A 22,945-nucleotide genomic window follows, 5' to 3' on the forward strand; every position below is an offset into this window, starting at 1 on the left:
AGAAATTGTTTTATCTCTGGTATTTGCATGTATATTCAAATTTTTATTCAATGTGTTTTTCTGTTTGTAAATAAAATGCTTCCTGAACAAGGGACCAAAGGAGCCCGGCAACCACATCAATCAGTCTCCATATTCTAATGAGGAGTTTCTTCACCTCCAGTCTGAAGCACGTTTTTCTAACCAGTCAGATATCCCTTCCCATCAACCAATCATGTCAGGTAGCCTGGTTTTTACAATGAAACCATTCATAAATAAGCTGGTTGATTTAAACTTACAGAAGGATCTCCATGACTGTTTATGTTCTGTTACTTTTTTTTTTTATTTACTAATAGCCAAGAAGACCTTAGTATTTAAGTTGAAACTTACAGGTGAGTTGGTTTACATTCCCATACCTCTCTTTTCTCTGTTTTTTTTTCCCTTCAGACACTATGGAATCCATTTTGGCTGTGGATTGCTTATGTAGAATTTTAGCGTAAAGATCACCCATTCCTTTTTTGCCTGCTTTACAGAATCAATGTTTCTCTTCCTGATAACCATAGCAAAAGGTATTCTACAACCCTAATCTGCATGTAGTCTGCTTCTTTTAGCATATGCCTCCTTTAAAAGTCTGCATGGCCTCCAGGTTGTTTCCAACACAAATCTAAAGGTTCATCCTTTGATTCCCCATATTTGAACACCACTGTGGTACCCTAATTAAAGCTAACTGATTACCAGAAAAGGAGTATTCAGACCTATTTCTATTAACATTAATATTTAAAAATCTTTAAGACTTCTGCTTCTAGGTCACCTTCAATACTGGCCAGAATGTTATTCTATTCTTACATTGTCTGATAATACAATACAATACAAGCCATTGCTCTGTCCTTTTGACTAAGATAGAGTTATTATTTCTAGAATGTATGCAAAAGAAGTTAATTTTAAAACACTCCAGAAAAGACACGAGATACCCAAGTCAGGTACATTTTCTTGGATTATATTCAACAGTATGTAGATATATTGATGGTCAGTTGTGCACGGACATTAAATCAATACTAGGTCATTACTTTGGACATACTTCCAACTGGTTGCAATCTCATAGACTTAAACTGTTTCTTTCATCAAGTAGTTAGAACTCAAAAATAAACATTTCATTAGGGGTTTTAGTACAGTGTCAGATTTTAAAGAGAAACTTGATCTGTGTTAGGACCAGAGGAATATTCTGAGAATGTAATGGAGTCTTTGTTTGCACGATGACCAAAAGGCACGGCACACAGGTAAAATATAAACTGTGTTGTTTGCATGTTGACCAATGGGCACGGAACACAGGTAAACTCTAAAATGTGTTGTTTGCATGTTGACCAATGGGCACGGAACACAGGTAAACTCTAAACTGTGTTGTTTGCATGTTGACCAATGGGCACGGAACACAGGTAAACTCTAAACTGTGTTGTTTGCATGTTGACCAATGGGCACGGAACACAGGTAAACTCTAAAATGTGTTGTTTGCATGTTGACCAATAGGCACGGAACAAAAAGGTGAACTCTAAACTGTGAAATGATAAAACTACTACTACAGAGACCATGACCTTAGACGAGCTATAGACCAGCTCCACTAACATCATCTTACCTTGAGTTATTTAAAATATGACAACACAGACTATCACCTCAACTCAGCTTAGCTTACAGATCCCATGGAACCCTTATTTGGCAGAGATTTCTCAATGGCTTCAGAACAGCTGAACACATTCTCAGTATTAGGCCTTGCACAGGTTGATAGCCTATATTAACGTTATTACGAACTGACTGAACTACAAGTAATTAAAGCTCACCTCCTACCTAAAAGGAAACTCCACATATAAATGATTAATTTACCTGCATCCAATTTCATGATACCTTCCCAGTAGTACTTTTACCCCACTAATGGTATTTTGACTGTCTTTTACAGGGCAGATTCTTTCTGTTTTGGTGTTTCTTTGTTTGTCATATTGATCAATTTTATATTAGATGTCATTTCTCCTCCAAGTGCCTTTCTTCTCCTTTAATCATATTTAGGTAACTTGCTGTTGAGAGATTATTATAGAACTTTATATGTTTCATTTTTCTCTGTAATCCATCTCACTTGCCCACACACTTTGTATATTATATATTACTAGACTATTTGCTCACGCTTGTATATAGACTATGGATTTTTTTATATTGTCTGTATTAGTTTTCTCCATGCATTTATACATTATACATTCTCATTAATGTGCATTCTAGTCTTTATGTTTTTTTTTTATCCTGTTGAACATATCTGTCTTCTTAGTGTACAGTCGAATTATTTTTATATTTTTTTATCTAAACCACACGTTGTATAACAAAGTTGCTCTCAGTCATTTAAACACATTCAATTGTTATTCCCCAGGCAGTTGTTGAAATGTCAGCTAATGGATCAGTCCACTATCCCAGTTAACAAAATGTTACATTCAAAGTGCATATGTATACTGCTCACCTTTTCCAGAACATTTAAAAGATTAATGAAACATTACTAAAATAAAAATGTAACAAAACGCAGTGTCTCTAATTTTCTAATTCTCAAAATATTAGTTAAAAAAGTATTAATGAAAGCATTTCCATCCATAAGAACTCTTCAGACAAGATACTTTAAAAAAAACAAACTGAATCAAGCATAATGAATTTTCTAAATACTGTTTATTTTATTTATTTATTTCCATTTCTTGACCAGAAATAATCTGACTGAGCTAAAACCTCATTTTCAGTGAAGGGCCAGAGAGAAAACCTCCATAGTTATACAATCGAGGTAACAAAAATATCAGCCGTACACTGGCAGCCTTGAATGCATATACAACACAATTACAAAATATATGTAACAAAGGGTAAAAATTAAATACACAAACATAAACACACACACACACACACACACACACACACACACACACACACACACACACACACACACACACACACAGTGTGTGTGTGTGTGTGTGTGTGTGTGTATTTTTATATATTTATATGCATGTGTATGTGTATATATATATATATATATATATATATATATATATATATATATATATATATATATATTTATTAAGATATGTGTGCACATTTATATATATATATATATATATATATATATATATATATATATATATATATATATCTGTATAAAACTATTTGAAATGTTGGGATCTACTTTAATGAGTGATGTAATGCTGAGAATAAATTACCAAAAAAGGACATACACATACTAAGTCAGAGATGGCAATTTTTCAGAATATTCTATTTTCTTCAAGGTTTGGTAATCTAAGATTTAGCATATAAGCATGAGGGGGGGAGCTGCCCACATATTTATTACCAGGAGAAGGGGAGAAAAGCCCCTACAAAAAAGATACTTAAATTAGAAGAGTGATGTTTAATATTTTTTTTCATGGGTCCCCTTCAGAAGCTTGAGTTTTCAGAAAGTCGAAATTCATATTGTTGAGACGATATGATCAAGTTTCAGAAAACTCTAAGCTGTTGAAAGGAGATGGCAGAACAGTGCGGCTCAGGGAATTTACCCTTTTCCCCAATGTAGTGTGGTCTCGGAACTGATATATATATATAATATGCAGGGGGTGTGGGGGTGCAGGGGGGGCTTGCACCCCTTCCAAACTGTAAAAAAAAAGTACATTTTGGCTGTTTTTTGAAGTTCAAGTTTTCAGAAACTTGATCATATCATTTCAACAATATGAATTTCTAGTTTCTGAAAACTTGAGATTCTGACATTGACCCTTACAGACACAACCGCATGTAAAAACTAAAAAGTAAACAATTGGGCTTTTCCAATGCATGTAAAATAATAAAGTAACATCACTAAAGTAAAAATCTGACAAAAAGCAGTGGCTTTAGTTTTCTTATTCTCAAAATGTGAGTTAAAAAGGTATTATTGTAAATATTTTCATCCACAAGAACTTATTCAGCAAGAAATGAGAGATCCTTTTACAAAAACTAAATGAATCAAGCATTATAAATTTTATTAATACTACTAATTTTATTTATTTATTTATTTCCATTTGTTGACCAGGAATCATCCAACTGAGCTAAATGCACACTTTCAGAGGAGGCTAGTGTAACAAAAAATCAACTAAACATGGACATTCTTGAATGCATATAGAAAACAATATCAAAATACATTTATACATAAATAGAAAACATCAGTATTCATAGGTTCATAGGTAGGTACTAGGCAATTTGCCCGAGGGCATTTATAAGCCTAGCCGGAGTGTGTCAGCTTTCATCGCCCCATTGATTAATTAACTGAGCCTCTGTCAAGAAGAGACAATGAAGTGATCCCAGGGCTGTATTTTCTATTACCCATCCACTTGTCAAGGTTTCTCTTGAAGAGGGTTAGTGAGGGGCTCTGCCTAATGTAGATAGGAATTTTGTTCCAAAGCATGGGTAGTCTCTGTGACAGGAATCTATCCCATCAGCATGTTCTATTTATTGTTGTGGGGAGGTTTAGCTCACTAGAGTGAGTGTCTCACAGTGACTTGGATTTCTTTAGGTGGAGCATGTCCATCAATTCTGAGTTGGACATGGCTTTGTAAGTCAGGCAGAGATCACCTTTGAGTAAGCAATATGCCACTGAGTACACCCAGAGTTTTTCCAGTCAGGCTGCGTAGGACATATGTTTGAGGCCAGTAATCCTCTTGGTGAGGTACTTTTGTGGTCTTTCCAGCTGTTGGAAGTGTCTTGTGAGGTACATCCCAAATGGGGCATTGTAGTCTATGATGGGTCTGATGAGTGACGATTAGAGGGGCAGTATAACCTCTTTATTTCTAGATAGGAACCCTTTAGTAATTAGATGGACTACATAGAAGGATTTCCTAACTACTTTAACAATATGATTGCCAAAGGAGAGATTACTATCTACCTGAGTCCCCAGATCTCTTATTACCTCTTCTGTATTTAGGGGCCTGCCACCTATGTGGTAATTCATAGGTGTTTTGTTTTTCCCAAACGGGATGACTATGCATTTTTCGGCATTTAGCTTGAGACCATGACTTTGACACCAGGTGTCCGTCTCAGTAAGGCCCTTTTGGAGAATATCCATGTCAGCCGGAGAGTCATTTATGGCTCCCAGTTTGCAGTCATCAGTGAACTTGGTTAGCCATAGTCCTCCTGTGTTTGCCTGTACTTCTGAAAAGTATATGCTGAACAGTAGGGGTCCCAGAACCGAGCCTTGTGGGACACCACTTGTGACTGGTTTAGAGTCAGACCTGGGACTCGCTATTCTTACCGTGGGAGTTCTGTCTGTAAGCCAGTTGGGCAACACATCTCGTGATGTAGGGAATTATGTTCAGGCTGGTGAGTTTTTCTATAATTCCTGAGTGGGAAATGGTGGCAAAAGCCTTAACAAGGTCAAGGTAGGCTGTGTGAACCACCTTCCCCTCATCTATGGCCTTGGTGACAGTCTTGAAGAAGTGAACCAGGTTTAGTAGGCATGATCTGCCCTTAACAAAGCCAAACTGGGTCAGGTCAAGTGTTTGGAGGTTCCTAATGTCTTTGTTAATGAGTTCCATGATGATGTGCTCCATTGCCTTGCAGACCAGGCTAGTCAGGCTTATGAGGTGATAGTTACCAGGGTCAGTTGTGGCCCCTCCTTTGTGAAGTGGAATAACAGTTGCTGTACGCCATTCTATGGGCACGTAGCCTGTGGAGAGGCTGAGGTTGAACAGTGTGTTTAGGTGGGGGGTTAGTTCGTTCTGTAGTTCGGGCAAGACGCAGCCTGGGACACCATCTGGTCCCATTGATGCTGTGCTTTTGGCTTTTGAAAGGGCTGTTTTTACCTGTGCATCTGTGATTTCAGGGACACTACACATTTCCGGTATTGTTGTGGGCCCTTTTGGGGGTGAGACGGGGGTGAAGTTTGCACTGAATCTATCTGCCAAGATGTTGGCAATATCAGTAGGTTCAGTATATTTTGTGCTATTTTGCACTAGCTCAGAGCATATCTGTGAGTTGCCACTTAGATTCTTGACATAGCTAAAGAAGGCTTTGTGGTTATCTTTTAAATCCTTGGCTATTTTTCTTTCGAAGTTAGCCTTGGATGATTTTATGAGGGACCTCAGTTTCTTACTGATACTGATCAGGGATGTCTTTCTTTCTTGGGATTTGCTTTTTTCTGAACTAGTTTCCTCCTTCTATTGTATTGCCTGTTTATGGCAGGGGTCCACCAGACTGGTTTCCTTCCCTTAGAGGAGTGAGTCTTGGTTTTGGTAGGGATGGCACGATCCATGCATCCTTGTAGGTGCTCACAGAGTGCATTTGTAAAGGTTTCTGCATCTTGGATACTGTTATCCTTTAGCATGGGGGCTGTAAAACTTACCACCTCTGTCTTAAGTAAGGTGAAGTTTGCTATAGAAAAGTTTTTCACTGTGGTTTCCTTGGTTAGGGGTGGTGGTGTGGTGTGGACATCCAGATTGATTAGTTTATGGTCTGATCTAACCAGTGACGGGTTGACCTCCGGTGCGGAACACCTGTCACCCCATGTTACCAGCTGATCCAGGGCATTTGAGTTGATAAATTCCAGGAAGCGCTGGACCTGGGAGTTTGTACTTGAGTAGTTTTCCCAGTTAACTGTAGGGTAATTGAAATTGCCCAATATCACGGTGTTCAGTATGACCTTCATGTTTTCTAGTGTCTCCAGAAAGGCTGAGTGGTGGTCCTGGGTCATGGAGGGTGATCTGTAGGAGGCCACAATTTGCATTGCAGATTTGCCCGATGTTAGTTGCACATGGATGATCTCAGAGGTATCATGCTGCGCCACTAACCTGGAGGTGTAGGTATCCTTGATGAATATGGATACACCCCCTCCTTTTGTATTTCGGTCCATGTTCTGTGGTCGAAATGTGTGGTATGAGTTGTAGCCCAGTAGTGCTGGGGTGCTCTGTGGAGCCTTGAACCAGGCTTCAGTTACTGCACAGATATCAACGTTCTCCATACTGAGAAGTGCTTCGAGCATGTGCATTTTGAGATTTAAACTCCTGGCGTTGAGTAGCATGACCCTCATTTTTTTATTTGTACTGTTTATGGAGGTGGGTTTGACTTTTGAGCCTTGCAAAAATGCCACTATGGGGGCAGCAAGAGCCTTGGCCAGTATTCAAAAGCCTAGGGGTGGCAGGTGCAAGCCATCTCTTGCGAAGCAATGAGACTTGTCGAGCATGTCGTCCCAGGCTGATAGACACTGGATCCCCTTTGAATGACACCAGAAGCTTAGCCAATTGTTGAAATTGATAATTTTTTTCTTTATAGTGCAGTATCACTCTTGGTGAGGGCAGGATGCTACTCAGGGTCAGGGTCATACCCGCCTGGGCTACATAATCAGAGAGCTCTTCCATGTCTCTTTTCATGTAGTCCAGGGAGATACGTCTCAGGTCATTCACACCAACATGAACAATGACAGAGTCATATTTGTACTTGTTCTGGAGTGATCTGAGTGCTCATGTTATGTGGCGGATTCTGGCTCCCGACAGGCAGCTAACAGTAACCTTCTCCTTGTCCAGCCTAGTGAGTGGGACGTCAGTGTGCCTGACTATAGAGTCGCCTATTACTAGTGTGTTAGGTAGGATAGTATTGAAAGTAAGAATTAAATACACAGTATATGGCAAGTGTTAAATGTAAGGTTAAGAATGTAGATATTATAGTGGTTAAAGGAGGTAGAAGGAGTGAGAAACTAGGATGGATATAAGTTGTTGGAAATGAAAGCCAGGTACAAGGACAGGTCCACATGGAAACTGGTAAGGTTTTTAGATTGTATATAAATGTTTTATGTTTGTTCTCATGTTTATGGTGTAGAGGAATGGAATTCCACAACCTGACTATGTAAACAAAGAATAAAGAGTCACCAAAGTGGTTGCTTGAACTGACAAACTTCTAGGAGGTTTTAAATGTGAGATCTTAGATCTCGGAGAGACATCTGTTTTATAAGCAAAAGATGGATGGGCATTGAGTTAAATGTTAAGAGGTGTTTTAGTTCTAGCCAATTAATTTTATGAAGTGATTTATATTTATGAGTTTAGTTTTTTCTTGGGAGATTAGCAGTATATTTTATAATTTTATGGTAATTGTTCTAGCTTATACATGTGAGTTTTTGGAATATTATTGAGTTTACAGGGTTTATAATAAATAAACTCCAACCTATTTAGTTTGACTGTTTCTGTTTGGCAGGGTTTTGATTTATATAACATACCCAACTTTTTGAGTTTTTGAGGTTATATAATCAGAATGTTTCTTGAAGAATAACTTATGATCTGTGAATATACCTACAGGTTTGGAAAGAGAGACTTGTTCAACTTGTATATTATTTTGTAAGATAACAGATTTTAACAGTGCCATATATGAGTAGTTTAGTTTAACTGGAATATAATACAAGGTTTGAGTCTTTAAGCCAATGTTCTAGACTTTGATAGTCAACCTGTGTGGAATGCTGCAACTGACTGAGTTAGCAGTACAGATAACAGTTAATCAGTAGAGATAATCAACAAACTGGACTGACATTATCGGGAATCTTTGCATGCAAATCATTTGCAAATATACTGAACAGAATTTGCCCAAGTATTGAGCATTGTTGACCACGTATATTTATTGGGTAGAAAAGTCGAAACTGCTTGCAACCATTGCTTCTTGTCAATTGGCAAACTTCTGAACTATTCCAATGTGTTGTGTGACACCTTCTTATTACCCAGCCTTTGTAAAAGCAGTTTTTAAGAGAACTATCAAAGGCCTTAGATAGGTCTAGGAGAAAAAGGTCAATGTGAAAAGTCTGTTTTTTTTCTATGATTAATCATATTTAAGGATAAAAGAGCAGTTTCAGTACTGAATCTAGGTCAAAAACCATGTTTTGTTGGTGATAACAACATGTTATTTATAAGGTGATGTAACAGCTGCATTTGTATACATTTTTCAAGTATTTTAGAGATGGAGGATACTATAACAACAGGTGTAACATTACTAACAGACTTGTTTGTTCCTCCTCTCTGAAGAGGTATTACATAACATTGCTTCCACAGGAGTGGAACATAAGATTTACTTATGGATCTTTTTGTAAGTATCACAGTAGAATAGGCTATAGGATCATCATTTCCAGTTTGCAGATATTCAGATGGAAGAAGGTCAGGAGCTAGTGTAGTAGTTTTTAGCTTTTGTAGTAATCCTTTTATTTGAATGACACTTACTTGTTGCTAAGTATGAAGTTAGCTGCGTCTATGAAATACTTGTTGAAAGCACAGGCAATGTTGGGGACAGGACTGCTTTTGTGTGTGTGTCCTAGCTTAGGATGTTTATTAATATCTGTCCAGTATTGTCTTGGATTATTTAAATGCTGGAAAACTTGCTAAAGAAGAAATTGCTTGCTTTTCCTAGTGATGCATATCACCTGATCTAAGAATGGTTTAATTTTGTCTAGAATGGATTGTTTAAGAGGTTTTCCACTGTATTCAAGCTTTGTTGCTGAATGATATTAGTTCCTTAATTTCTGTTGACATCCAATGGGCAATATTGGACTTCAAGTTTTTCTTAAGTATGAGTGCAATACATATGAGGATTGTTTTGAAGGTGTGTTAAAGTAGATGATAGCCTCGTCTAGGGATAGATATAATGGTGCCATTTGTATTGTTTAGTAAGTCATTAAAAGTGTCCTTATGGCAATACATTTGGCTCAAACCAACTTAAAAATTATATATATGTTGGTTTTCTGTTGTCGCCAGATAAACAAAGGTCAATTAGAGAGTTTGTAAGGTATCTAAACAGAGAATATGAGTAGTTTAAATTGTTAGTGATTTCCTTGCCAATCTTTATGTCTATTCTGGTAGTGTCAGTTATTACTTGTGTGAAACCAAAGAGGTTAATGTTTGGTGAAGAGTGTGTATTACTTTTGTTTTTGGGCCAATCTTATTTACATCACCCAATACAAGGGTATGTTTTTTTTTAGTGTTATTAAAGATCCAGGATAAAATAACTCCCAGAGTAGAAATATTCTTATTGTTGGGGTGAGGTGACTGCTATGTTAAGTTGAGAGTAGTTTATAATGAAGCTACTGTGTAGGATTTCAGATTAATTAAAATTTGATTTGTGTGCCAATAACAGCTCACAGTAAAATAACCAAAGAAAGTATCCTCAAGAAAGAAAATGACCAGTCAGATTTTAACATTATAAATAGGCATAGCTAGAACAATCTTTGTGGAACTAGAGGACTAACTTGTAACAGGAAACAGGGAGAACAGAAGAACATTATCACATAAAATAACTGATGTAATAGAATAAGTGGAAAGATGTAAGGAATTTTGCTGTAAGATATAAAGAGTTAGGAGAACACTACAATGGAAATGTTTCAGAAATTCCTGACATTATTCAGTCTTACAATTAATTAACCAGTTAGTATTTCTTTTTCTTTTAGGAATTACTAGTTTCTTTTACCACAGCTTGATAACCGAGTGAATTAAATGGTGTGTTACCAGGAAGTTACAGGCCATGCCCAAGTGGTAAGGTGGAAAAGAACTGTCATAACCCATAAATAAAAAGTGAATGGAATGAGGTCATCAATTTCCATACCAAAGGAATGCAATGTGCTTAACTGAGAATAGCGAGGTGTGCCTTTAAACTAATAAGTTGGACAAGGATGACTCCAGGGAGTGGAGAGCAGTATAGCTAGTAAAATGTGCTAGGAAAACTCAGGCTAGCAGAAATGCTCTAAAGGGACAGCTATATGTCTGTATACCCTAAGCTCTTGTCTCACTTAAAAAAAGGTTTTGATGTTCCTAGGCATCACAGAAGGTGTTTCTTCTACAGTGAATATTTAAGATAAAGTGGTCTGGTGTACCTGGCTTATATTTAATGAAAAAACATAAATAATTATATAATAAATGTATAAGTCATTCTTATAATATATATATAGAAAGGACTTTTAGGCATTGCACAGAGCAGAAAAGATAGGTACAGTGGTTCAGAAGTATTTATAATAATATAATAATATAACACATTTCTACTTAAAAGTTTAGAGAAATTGTATATTTTTATTTTAGAATGTGTGTACTTGTGTGTGTGTGTGTGTGTGTCTGTGTATACATACACACACACATATATTTCTGTGTGTATGTGTGTGTGTGTGTGTGTGTGTGTGTGTGTGTGTGTGTATGTATATATATATATATATATATATATATATATATATATATATATGTGTGTGTGTGTGTGTGTGTGTGTGTGTGTGTGTGTGTGTGTGTGTGTGTGTGTGTGTGTGTGTGTGTGTATATATATATATATATATATATATATATATATATATGTGTGTGTGTGTGTGTGTGTGTGTGTGTGCGTGCGTGTGTGTATGTATACAGACAAACATATTTATATAGGTTCATAGGTTCATACTAGACTATCTGCCCTAGGGCATTTATAAGCCTAGCCAGAGTGTGTTTGGCTTTCGCCACCCCTTAGAATGAGTATACAGTGCCCATTTTAAGGTTTAGTTTACTGTACCTCTGTCTAGCAGTGACACAGAAGTGACCCTGATCTCCCATCCACTCGTCAAGATTTCTCTTGAAGAGAGTCAGTGAGGGGCTCTGCCTAACATTGACTGGGATTTTATTCCAGAGTAAAGTGAGCCTCTGGGTTATGAATCTGTCCCTCCAGCATGTCCTATTCATTTCTGTGCTGAGGTTCAAATCTCTCGCTCGCATAGCTCTGGTGGATTTGGATTTTCTGAGGTGGAGCATGTCCATTATAATTATTCGGACATTGCCTTGTACGTCAGGCATAGAGAAGCCTCTGAGTAGGCGTATGCTACTGAGTAGAGCTGGAGTTTCTTTAGCCAGATATGCATATGTTTGAGTCCTTGATCCCTCTTGCGGGTACTTTTGGGTCTTTCAATTGCTGCAGGTGTCGGGTAAGGTACATCCCAAATGGGGCATTGTACTCAGGGGCTTGGATGAGGAAGAGGTAAAGGGGCACAAATGACTCTCCCCGATCAGATGTGAATCCCTTCATGATGGCAATGTGAGTGTCAAACGAGAGGTTACTGTCAATGTGGTAATTTGCTTTGTTGTTTTTTTCCAAAGGGTATGACTATACACTTTTTGGCGTTTAGTTTAAGGCCATGGCTCTGGCACCAGTTTTCCATTTCTATGAGACCCTTTTGAAGGATGCTTGTGTCCGCTGGAGAATCAATTATGGCATCCAGTTTGCAGTCATCTGCGAACTTGGTCAGCCACAATCCTCCCATGTTAGCCTGTACCTCAGAAAAGTAAATACCGAACAAGAGAGGTCCCAGGACCGAGCCCTGTGGGACGCCACTTGTCACTGGTTTAGAGTCGTGGGTTCTGTCCTTGAGCCAGTTTGCAACCCATCTTATGACATAGGGGTTTTATTTAAGCTGGTCGAAGGCTTTTGCAAGGTCAAGGTAGGCTGTGTGAACTTCCTTACCCTCGTCAGTGGCCTTGGTGACTGTTTCAAAGAAGTCGACCAGGTTCAAGAGGCAGGATCTGCCCTTAACAAAGCCGAATTGGGTAGCATCCAGTGTCTGTAGGTCCCCAATGTCTTTGTTTATGAGTTCCATAATGATCCTCTCCATAGCTTTGCAGACCAGGCTCGTCAAGCTTATGGGGTGGTAGTTTCCAGGGTCCGTAGAAGCACCTCCTTTGTGGAGTGGGACCACTGTTGCTGTACTCCATTCATTGGGTACATATCCTGTAGTAAGGCTGAGATTAAACAGCTGCCTTATGTGTGGGTTTAGCTCTTCTTGGAGTTCATGTAGCACGCAACCCGGGACACCGTCTGGTCCCATTGATGGTGCGTTTATGGCTTTGGAGAAGGCGGCTCTCACCTGAGCATCTGAGATGTCAGGGAGGCAACATTCAGTTGGGATAGATATTTGTCCCTTTGGGTGGGGGGGGAGAAAAATTTGCACTGAACCTGTCTGCTAGTATGTTGGCAATGTCTGTGGGTTCAGTGTATTTTTTGTCATTTTGGACTAACTCTGAGCATATCTGGGAGTTTTTCTACTCAGGTTTCTAACATAACTAAAGAAAGCCTTGTGATTATCTTTAGTGTCTTGTGCAATTTTTCTCTCAAAGTTGGCCTTGGATGATTTTATGAGTGATCGTAGTTTTTTGCTAGTACTGATCAGAGTTGCCTTCCCTTTTAGGGATTTTGCTCTATCATGTAGTAGCTTCCTCCTTCTGTTATATAGCTTATTAATGGCTGGGGTCCACCAGACAGGACACCTGCCTTTGGGGGAATGGGTCTTCATTTTATTTGGGATTGCATGATCCATGCATTCCTGTAGGTGTCCATAGAATGCGTTTATAAAGGATTCAGCAGAGTGGGCTGTGGTTTCCACTGGCCCGGGGGCCTTGAAGGATTCCACTTCGGTCTTAAGAAGTGTGAAGTCAGCTTTTGAGAAGTTCTTCACTGTGGTCTTCTATGCTGGGAGTGGGGGCGGGATGTGGATTTCCAGGGAAATTAATTTATGGTCCGATCTTACCAAAGAGTGGTATACTTCAGGTATGGAGCATTGTGTCCCCATGTTTGTGATGATCAGGTCTAATATGTTTTCCCCTCTTGTGGGAGAGGTGACTAGTTGTTCCATAGCATTTGAGTTTATGAATTCTAGGAACCTTTGGGCTAAGGTATTGGGGCTTGAGTAATGCTCCCAGTCTATGTTTGGGTAGTTGAAGTCCCCCAAAATGATGGTGTTTGGAGAGACCTTCATATTCTCCAGTGTCTTTAGGAAGGCCGAGTGGGGTTCTTGAGTTTGAGAGGGTGGTCTGTAGCATGCTACAAACTGGAGGGCGGTTTTGCCCACTGTTAGTTGCACATGGATGGTCTCCGATGCTTCATGCATTGCCACTAACCTGGAGGTGTGGATATCCTTGATGAATATGGATACTCCCCCTCCTTTTGTGGTTTGGTCCATGTTCTGGGGCCGAAAAGCATGATATGAGGTATAACCTGGTAGTGCTGGGGTGCTCTCTGGAGCCTTGAACCAGGTTTCTGTCACTGCACAGACATCAATGTTCTCCATACTGAGGAGGGCTTTAAGAGCATGCATCTAGAGGTTTAGACTTCTGGCATTGAGCAGCATTACCCTTAGTTTCTTTTTACTTGTGTTTTTTAGGGAGGTGGGTTTGTCTTTTGAGCCTTACCTAAAAAAGGCACTATGAGGGAGGCAAGAGCATTTGCCAACATCCGAAAGCCCAGGGGTGACAGGTGCAAGCCATCCCTTGCGAAGCAGCGTGGCTTGTCGAGCATGTCATCCCAAGCAGACAGACATTGGATCCCCTTAGAATGACACCAATACTTAAGCCAATTGTTAAAATTGATCATTTTGTCTTTGTACTGTGGCATCATTCTTGGTGAGGGTAAGATGCTGCTCAAGGTCAGGGTCATACCGGCCTGGGCTACATAACCAGAGAGCTCCCCTATGTCTCTTTTCATGTAGTCCAGGGAGGTACGTCTCAAGTCATTCACACCGGCATGGACAATGACTGAGTCATATTTGTACCTGCTTTGGACTGACCTGAGTGCTTGTGTCATGTGGCGGATTCTAGCGCCCGACAGGCAGCTTACTGTGACCTTTTCCTTGTTCAGTCTGGTGAGCGGGACGTCAGTGTGTCTGACTACAGAGTCTCCTATTACAAGTGTGTCAGGTATGTTGTTTAGCCTTAAGGGCTGTGACTGTTTGGCACACTGACTTTGTGAATTATGTGTTGCATGTGTTTTGTTTTGAGGTAGTGCTTGTTTGGATGTCTGCTTTGGAGGTCTCTGTTGCTTTGGTAGATTTTTATTTAGAGCCTCCGAGTATGTTTTTGTGTGTTTATGTGTTTGGTTTGCAGTTGTAGTAGGCCTATGTGAGACTGGATTTGTGGTGTGTGTGGTTACCTTCTCCTCCTGACTGGTTATGCCAGTACTGAGTCGAGAGAGTTCAGCCTCCAGTTTGGCTATATGGTTGCATCTCTCACATATATTTGTATTTGTTGGGAGGAGGAGAGGGTTGTCTGTGTACATGAGGCAGTTGTAATATTGCTTGAAGATTCCCAGATTCACCAGCTGAATTGGAGAGAAAGCCAGCAACTGTCCCGTCGACATGCCAGAATAGTATAAGGAACTGCTATTAAACAGAATCAGAAAGGACCTATAGGGGATAAGGTACTCAAGGGGATTTTAGGAGGATGTAGTGCTTTTTTAGTTAAAAAGTGCTTACCTTATACAAAATGCCTATAGGAGCAAATGCGGGGTTTTTAGATTGAGAATAGAATGTTTAGATTGAGAGTTAGAGCAGTTCTAAGGAAAAAATGAAGAGCAGACTATGTGGAGCCGGGAATAGTTTAAACCTGATTAAGTGGCGCTGCCCGATGCTGCGCTATGCGCAAATTCGTGCAAACGTGGGCAAAAGTGTGCTAAAGCGGGCTTTATAGCAGGGGGTTAGAAAGAGCTACTCACACAGATATATATATATATATATATATATATATATATATATAAAATACATACATTTATATGTAATATATATGACACACACACACACACACACACACACACACAAATATATATAATATATATATATATATATATATATATATATATATATATATATATATATATATAAAATATACATAAATAAATATATATATATATATATATATATATATATATATATATATATATATATATAAGCTAAGAAAGAAGTTTCAATAGCAAAGAATAGGGCATCAGAGGCACTCTACCAACTTCTGGAAAGTGACTCAGTAAGTGGCTCAAAGAAACTATATCAGGTTGCAAGGCAAAGACATAGTCAGACACTCTTCATAAGAGATGCCAACAACAACCTGATCACCAGTCCTCAAGGCATCATTGCCAGATGGAAGGAGTTTTTCCAGCAGCTTCTGAATGAAGAAAACCCCACAGAAGCTGTACTGCCCCAGAAAGAGCCTACGATGAGAGAAGAAAAGGAGCCCACCCTAGAAGAAGTAAGAACAACACTAAGGAAGATGAAGTCAGGGAAAGCAGCAGGCTCAGATGAGGTGACAGCAGATATGATAAAAATGCTGGGTGAGATAGGGGAGAAATGGCTCCTGAGGGTACTAATAGCAGTGTGGAGAGAAAGGCGTATCCCAGATGACTGGAGAATAAGCATACTCGTGCCAGTGTACAAGAACAAAGGGAACATCCAAGACTGTGGGCAGTACAGAGGCATCAAACTCCTTTCACATTGCATGAAAGTTCTGGAGAGGGTGACTGATAAATGGATATTCAGAGTAGTACAATGTAAGATGGGAAATGAGCAGTTCAGATTCAGATCAGGATGCAGCACAACTGACCCGATGTTTGCAGTGAGACAGGTACTTGAATTTGTACAAGAATAGATACATGCATATTCCAGATGTTCTGGAATACATACAGGAAATCTTTAGAAATTATTAACGTTTAAGGGAGAACACGTACATACATAGGTTCTTGGATGACATTTTTGTCATCCCTAATGGTACTCTAGATGATGTCAACAACTTGGTGTCGTTTTTTAACGGCTCTACAGAATTTTTGAAATTCACATCTGAGTTTGCCACTGACAAGATTACCTATTTGGACGGGGAACTAGAGAAAGATAGGAGCTTAAATCGCTTCATTGCCAGCATACATCACAAGCTGACCTTCTCGAATTCTTATCTACAGTTTGACAGTGAACACTCATTACACCAAAAGAGGGCTATCATGAAAGGCCAATTTGTTAGAGCAGCCCGCATGACATCAGAAGATAAGAAATTTCACGAGGAGTGTAAGTTCATCTTTGGCATGTTCATCAGCAGAGAGTACCCCGCTGATCTTGTTGCAGAACTGAGTGTGGAAGTGCAGGGGAAGAGGGCCAATGGCCACTTCCACCCCATTTTGGGGAACATGGAGAATGGGCCTCCAGGTTTACCTCGCCTTGCCAGTGAGTCTGATACTTTCAATTGTTCTTCTGTAATTTCATTCAACTTGGATGCAATGGACAATGTGTCCATTATAAAGAAAAATTGGCACTTATTAACTACCGAGTTAACAGGAACATTTGGACTATTATCCCCCCCTAAGGTCACTTTTAGGAGGGGCCTCAACATCAAAAACATCCTGGAGTCCAAAATTGCTAGTGCCTCCCCCAGATCTGGGATGTTTAAATGTAACATGTGCAGGTACTGCAGATATATTAAAGCAAGTTCAGCTTTTTTCATAAGGGACGGACAAGAAGTATCTCATACAAGGAAGATCCAATTGTGCCAGTAATTGGGTGGTATATTTAGCTCAGTGTTCAGTTTTCCCAGGCTTCTATATCGGCAAGACTGATAGGAAACTACAGCAACGGGTATACGAGCACTTATATGCCATCAGGAGGGGAAGGTCGACAATGCTTTGGCCAAACACATATTAGATAATCCTGGGCATGAATTCTCATTTTCAGTGATCGACCAGCTACACCAAGAGCATATGGGGGGACCTGATTCTTTAAGACTAGAGTGCAAGGAGTTGATGTGGCAACTTAAGTTGGAAGCTTACCATTTACCTAGACTTAACAGTATGCTTTCCATCAGTTGCTTCCTCAAATTGAGAAGCCTAGTGAGGTGAAGCTCCCTGGAGTGGCTAAATGCCACCCGGGAATACATACATGTTTGCGTTTTATCATTTTTTTATTTTTGTGTTTACCACTCACTGTTTATACCAATGTTTATATTAACACGTGGGAATTTTTTTCCCACTTTTATACTTATTTATATATATTATATTTTCTTGTGGTTATTGATACTTTTGATCATTTGTACTTATATTTAACTATGGTGGCTTTAAAATGTAATATTTGGAGCATTATAGGTTTACCAGCATTGATGGCAGGTATGAGTAGCAGATACCAAATTGTTGAATATTTTGGCCGCTTTTACTTAAAAATTTCAAAGTGTAATTATGTGTTTTTTTAAAGGCGGCCACTAGGGGTGCGCATCTGAGTGGAGTAGTGATGTATATATAGTGAGACAAATGTGTGGTGCAGTTTGTTTTCTGAGGAAGTTGGTGCATAGCACCAACGAAAAGCTTGTTTTTAAGCTTAATAAAATTTTAATTCAGTTTTTTGTTTATGGGCGTTCTTGTTTCACAACATAATCTGTGAATTACAAAGAATCTTTGCATACATCCATCTGAATCCAGGATTCTAAAGGTGCTGGACCTGCAAAACTCAGGTTGCTATCAACCTGGGTGCCCATATCCCTCACAAGTTATTATGTGCTTAGGACATTGTTATTAATGTGATAATTTGTGGGGATGTCACTCTCCCCAAAGGGGATGATGATGCATTTCTTGGTATTCAGCTTGAGGCCATGTTTCCTGCACCAGTCATTTCTTTGGGTGAAACCCTCTTGAAGGATGTCCACATCGCTTGGGGAACTGATGACAGTGCCCAGCTTGCAGTCATCTGCAAATTTGGTCAGCCATAGCCCACTGGTTTTGGCCTGCATGCCAGAGAAGTATATACCAAATAACAGAGGCCCCAAGACCAAACCCTGGGGTATGCACTCATTATGGGTCTACTGCTTGAGGTGGCTTCCCCTATTTTGACTTGGTGGGTTCTATCAGTGAGCCATTTAGCTACCCATCTGGTAACATACGAATTGATGCCTAGTTGAGAGAGTATATCTATTATGCTCGAGTGGGGAATAGTGTCGAAGGCTTTTGCCAGGTCAAGGTAGGCGGTGTGCACAGTCTTCCTCTCACTCATGGCTTTGATGACTGGTTCAAAGAAGCCGACCAAATTTAACAGACATGGTCTCCCCTTGATGAAGCCACACTGTGTGGGTTCAAGGGTTTGGAGGTTGCCAATGTCCTTGTTAATGAGGTCCATGAAAATCTATTCCATGGCCTTGCAGATCAGGCTAGTTAGGCTGATGGGTCTATAATTTCACCTATCAGTGGATGCTCCACCTTTGTGCAAAGGGATGACAGTGGCTGCCCACTCAGCTGGGATGAAGCCGGTACTCAGGCTTCGGTTGAATAGGGTGCCTAATAGTGCTGCAAGTTCCTGCCTAAGTTCATGTAGGATGCAGCCTGGGATGTTGATGTTATTGGGTCCCATGGAGGCTGTATTTTTTGCCTTTGAGAAATCAGTGATGACCTGTTCCCAGGATATAATTGGAAGGGACAGGTACTGGGGATGTCCTGATTTACTGATGGGGGGGAGGGAACAGAGTGGTGAAGTTTTCACTGACTTTTCACTGTCAGCAAGCAAGTTTGCTATATCTATGGCATTTGTATATGCGATGTCCTTGACCACCAGTTCTGAACAAATCTGGGCACTTTCTTTAAAATTGTGGACTTATGATTGTCTCTAGTAGATGTGGCCAATTTGAACTCGGTTTACTTTGAAGGATTTCGCTAGTGCTCTTATTTGCTCATTCAAGTTAAGGAGAGATTGCTTCCAATTGGGTACCTGCTCCTTCTTCTGTAATACGATGATGACAAGTAGACCCATGTGTATAAACATACACACACACACACACACACACACACACACACACACATATATATATATATATATATATATATATATATATATATATATAGAAAGAGAGAGATACATAGATATACAGATATACATACACACATATATGTATACATACATACATATAGATATATAGATACATAGATATAGAATTTTGTAGATAGATTTTTCATCTCACCCTCAAATCTCACCAACAATACATTTTAGAAGAATTAAGGTAAAGGCAAGTACTAGTCATGCAGTATAATGTATATAATATGAAAAGTCTGATACAGCTGTGAAAGCTGACATTTAAAACAATTTCTGTACATTGCACTATAATAGTAGACAATATACAACATAAGAAACAGTATAAATTGTTGTTATTTACAGAACTCAAATTTGAAAGTTTGACTAGAACCAGAAAGTCTGAAGAATAACTGAATAACAAGAATTATTTGCTTTCTCAAATGTTTAATTGAGCTAGCATATGGAGGCCTGAATGGCCAGAAGTAAGAATGAAAGTGAACAGTCAAATAACTGAAAAATGAATGTAATATGTTTTAATGGTAGTAGTAAGCAGTAACCATAGGCAGTTGTACACAGTTTGTCACTGTTTTGGATGTGAATAATTTTTTTTTTTTTCAAAACAGGTCTATTGTTTTAACATATAAGAGAAATATCATAACAATTTTATACAAGTAATTAAAAATAGGTATTATTATAATATTCAACAAAACAACTAAAGTATTTACAAAGACATCCACTGCAATCAGATCAATTAATTAAACTAAAATACCGTGCTATTGAAATTAGAATTTTTTTAACAAATTTTGTAAATTATCCCATACAATATAATAAGATGTTTTTCTAGTTGTTCTTGTCCTAATTGTGTTTATTTCCATATGGCACACTATATTCATAACATTTTTAAATTCATTGAACGAAGGAGGTGTATCTGAAATCCAATTTCTAGTTATTATTTTCCTAGCCACTGCTAGAATAGACCATAACAAGGGAAGCTTAACCTTTTTAACACTTTGAGGTACAGGTGTGTTGAATAATATAAGAGATTTAGAAATAATGAAATTATCTGTAAAAAGAGCCTGCAAAAATTCATTAATTGACTTCCAGTATTCTTTCAATTTTATACAGTCCTAAAACATATGAGCCCAGTCAGCATTAATTTCTACATTACATCTCTTACATAAATTATCTTTATTATTTATTTTATTCATCATCAAATGTGTATAAAAAGATCTATGTAAAAGTTTCCATGTATAAAGTCTCCAGACAATGGAAGATGTAGTTCTATAAGCAGATTCCAATATATATTGTTTATCTTGTTGATTTGGTGGGTCCCCATTAATAGAAGTGAAATAATTCCAGTATGAATCTACACTGTAAAAAGTTTCTTGTCTGATAATTTTATGTATGTATGAAAGTTTACCTTTATCAGAAACTTTATGTTGTAAATTTAATATCAAGTAATCAATCAGTGTTGGAATAGATTCTTTAACTGTTATAGACATTAGATCTATTTTATTAATGAGATGTTGTCTAAAGGTCTGAACCTCTAACCAGCAAGTTTCTTTTAGATCAAATTCTTGTTTTAAGAAATCTAGATTTTAACATTATTATCAGATATCAACTGATACCAGTACTTTAGATCATTATCTATAGCTAAATGAGTTCCTTTAGAAGTAGATGACAAAAGCATACCCTGAGTATACATTATAGGGAATACAATAAAATTCCATTCCCTATACTTAGGGTGCATGAATATAAAGTTACGATAGCTAATAATAATATTTAATGGGTAACAAACCATATGTTTAGGTGTAATAGGTGAAGTACAAAATTCCTTTAGTAACCATAACATGGAGTTATTTACAATCATATTTTTATGTGTTAAGGAGATTTTCATGAAGTGCATACTAATTAGCTCCCAATAATCTTTCTATTTTGTGACATATGACTGATCTATTAATAAAGTAATAACTTTTACAATAGAAGAGATAGTATATAAATTAAAGTCTGGAAAAGAAATACCCCTTTGAGACCAGCTATTAGCATGTTTCTTTAATGCAATCCTAGGTCTATTAGGTGCCCATAGGAAATTTAACATTAGTGTATTCAGTTTCTTGATAATTATTTTTGTAGGTGGAAGTATTATTGATTGCATTAAGTATAAAATCTTGGGGAATATTATCATTTTAATAATTGTAAGTCTCTCCTCCATAGTAAAAAACATATTATTCCAGGTATTAAAAGATTTTGTATATTAAGAAAACAGGTATTATAATTATTATATATAATAGATTTAATATCTTTAGATAGTATTATACCTAAATAAGTTATCTGACCTGAATTGGGTACATATTTAGTAAAATCACTAATGAGAATATTTTTTCGTGTATATATAGGTAGTATTTTAGTTTTTCTTCATTGAATATTAAACCAGAAATACTTTTAAAATTCATCATTTTATCAAATAGAGACTGCATAGAAGAATTAGATCCTGCTGATGTAATTAGAACATCATCTGCAAAAGTTGAATTTTGGATGTTGTATTTTCATCTATTTCAAAACCCTCTATGTCAGTACTGTTTCTGATCAAATTAGCCCAAGGCTCCATTACTAAAGTGAATAATAGTGGAGAAAGTGGACATCCTTGTTTTGTACCTTTAAGAATGGGTATTTTTGTGAAACATATGTTCCTACCTTAATATAAGCCAACGTTCCTTTGTATAAATGCTCAATTAGATTTACAAATGCATCTGAGAAGTTTGTGCACTTCAGTAAGGTAAACAGATAGTCCCAACTTACTGAATCAAATGCTGAACTTATATCAAGACTAATAAGTGTTAAATCTTTCTTTTTCCTATTTGCAAAATCAATTAATGTTAAAGTTCTTCTTATATTATCAAAAGTATTTCTATTTACAATGAAGCCTGTCTGATCTATATCTATAATGCCGGGAATGATTGTCTTCAATCTATCAGCAAAAATACTCATAAACATTTTATAATCAACATTAAGTAATGAGATGGGCCGATATGAAGAACATCTAGTTGGATCTTTATTAGGTTTTAAAATTGGCGAAATAAATGTATATTGCCAAGATGGGGGGTTATTAACTCAGTTTGGGCCAAAATAAAAACCTTATGTATTAATGAATATGTACTTTTAGAAAGGATTTTATATATCTCTGGTATAATACCATCATTACCCGGTGCTTTGTTTGATTTAAGCTTATTTATTTGTGTAATAACTTCTGTATATGAAATACTCTTGTCCAATAGTTTAATCTGTTGTTTATTAAGCTTTTTATTCATGTTTGTGGTTATAAACTCCTTTATTTTATCTTTAGGTTCCATGTTAATGTTATTATGGTTAATTTTGTGAAAGTGATTTCTAAATTCATCTAGT

Source organism: Protopterus annectens, chromosome 11.part0, assembly GCF_019279795.1.
Source record: "Protopterus annectens isolate FY-2018-M chromosome 11.part0, PAN1.0, whole genome shotgun sequence".
Lineage (NCBI taxonomy): Eukaryota > Metazoa > Chordata > Ceratodontiformes > Protopteridae > Protopterus > Protopterus annectens.